Here is a 2,729-nt window from a genome sequence, read left to right on the forward strand (position 1 = left end):
CACTGAACAATGCTCTAGCTAGAGGACAGATTCAGACTTGTTTGTTGTTCTATAATTTGGACTTGAAAATGGCCTTTTTAAGTCTTAAGTGCCTATAAAAGTTGTAGACCTATGTCTTACCTTTCCATCCATATAAAGTAGATCTAAATCTGAGATTACTTCAAGTACAAAATGATGATATAAAACCTTGATAAAAAAATGCACTTTTAAGTACTAATTAATTTGCATATAATATTGAAGATTATAGTACCAATGAATATTCAACTAAGAAATACTTCTAACTATAGCATTGGTAAGTACAACATGCAACCAGTCTAATATTCTTGACTATACCACCAATTAATATTAAGGTTCAAAGTTATTGCTAATCCTAATGCTAATATTCCTAGCTCTAGTATTAATAAATAATGATAAAAAACATATTCCTAGTTTTGACATAGAATAATTTTAATATTGATGAATATCACCGAAATCGATATTCCTGATTTTGAAGTTAGTGAATATGTATTTCCTTTATTTTTGATATTTTGGTTTGAATCGAAGAGTTTTTATGTAGAAAAAATTATTTTTATTTTTATTCTTTCTTTCTTATTTTTATTATTTATTTTTAAGTAATAACTAATTATGAGTCCATTGTTACAAGACATTAGAGTTAAATGTCAAAATATTTTTATTTTAAGAAAACATGTAGGTTTATAAACTTGTTTTAAAGCCTAAAAAATTCATTTAAAGTATTTTTGTGTTCTTCATTTCATTTTTTTAAGAATGATCATTAAACATTTTCTTAAAATAATAAAACATACAAAGTATTTTTTGTGTCAAAATACTAACAAAAACATGAATAGATACGAAAATAGTTTTTGGGATAAGACTTGGCCATATGTAAGATTTGTTTCATGAAACAAAATTTTAGTGACCCATAATTTTTAAAATAAAGAGGTAATTTTCACTTAATAATAACATCCAAATGTTGGCCCATAATTTTGCAACAAGATTCATTACTATGTTGAACAACATCAAACTTAATTAGCTTCATATATAGGTACATAACATGAATAGATACCAAAATATATTTTTGGGTAAGACTTGGCTACATGCAAGATTTGTTTCAAGAAACAAAATCTTAGCAACCTATAATTTTTGGAATAAAGAGGTAATTTTTATGATTAATAATAACATCTAAATGTTGGCTCATATCAACCATAATTTTACAACAAGATTCATTATTATGTTAAACAACATTAAACTTAGCCTCACATGTGGGTGTGATAACAAATTTCATTTTAGCAAAATCTTAATAAAAACATACCAAAATAAAAAAACAAGTCCCTAGGCCATATAGACAACTAAGATCAAGACATCTCTTATCTTTCTCTTTACTACCCATTGTCTTGAATACTAACAATAAGAGACAACTTTCTTTAAACTAATCTTGTACATGAAAATTATAATTTCTAAAATTTATTTACAATTAAATCGACTCAAAACATAATTTTTTTTTAAAAAAAAATTATAGTTCTTAATTTCTAAAATTTATTTACAATTAAATCACACTTGATTAATCATCACATTTTAATTATTGACTAATGATTTTTATGTGTATAACTCATTATATTCCCTAATAAGTTAGCCAAATATTAAATAAAATAAGATTAAATAAAAAATTAAATTTATTATCAATTCAATAATTGATTAACTTATATTTAAAGATTAAGTATAATATGAAGAGAATAATAAAAGAAAAGGAGTTGAAGAGAGTTTTGGGAAGTGATATTGGTGTAACGATTAAATAATGATAAAATAATTGTCAAGTTTAGAGGTTTCGCTAATGATATTTTAAATAAATATATTATAAACTCTTTTTATTAATACTATCTTATTTAAGTAACACTATACTTGTAAATATTATCAACTATTCATGATGCTAACTTCTGTTAATAACAAATCAAGTTCCTCTCATAACAACGATGTTAGCTGAAGATTATGAAGGATCAAGTATTTATTATATCCAAAGTTATACAACACAAATCTAGATTAATCATTTATAAGTAAGGTGTTAAGAGTGAATAGGATAAAAATGACAAGACATGTTAAACTTTCTTAAATATATGCATTGAGGTCCATGTTGAGTTTATATTATACTTACTCTAACACCATTAGTGAAACTTTTTCACCTTCACAAAATAAAGTTAACTAAACGTAATAAACAAGATAAAAAAAATAAAATAAGATAAGAACATAGTTATAATGAAAAGTGTAATAAACAAGATAAAAAAATAAATAAGATAAGAACATAGTTATAATGAAAAGCATAAACAAGAGATTAATAAAAATAGAACATGAAATAAAACTTGGACATTACAAATAGAGAAAGCAAGAAAATGATCTTGATCTGAAAACCAAGATGCCTAAATGTATTGCAAATAATTTCTTTTATAGGCTAAAAAAAGCTATTCATTTGATAATTAACTATTGAATTAGTGGCCAATAATTGACTTAGTAGACTTATTTTCTATAAAGTGGTCTTCATAAAAGTTGTAAGAATTTATCTTAGCTTTTCATAAAGAAAGAATAAACTCATTTGAACTTCTAGAGCCCAAGATATGGACTGAATACTGAACAACATTTGGACTGTAAGACAAATTTAGAATTCTTTTTTGATGTTAACATTTGGACTCCAAAAAGACAGAATTGAGTCTTGAACTCTCATGGATATTTTAGACCTATGT

The sequence above is a fragment of the Populus euphratica genome, unplaced genomic scaffold (assembly GCF_000495115.2).
Source record: "Populus euphratica unplaced genomic scaffold, PopEup_1.0 scaffold449.1, whole genome shotgun sequence".
Classification (NCBI taxonomy): domain Eukaryota; kingdom Viridiplantae; phylum Streptophyta; class Magnoliopsida; order Malpighiales; family Salicaceae; genus Populus; species Populus euphratica.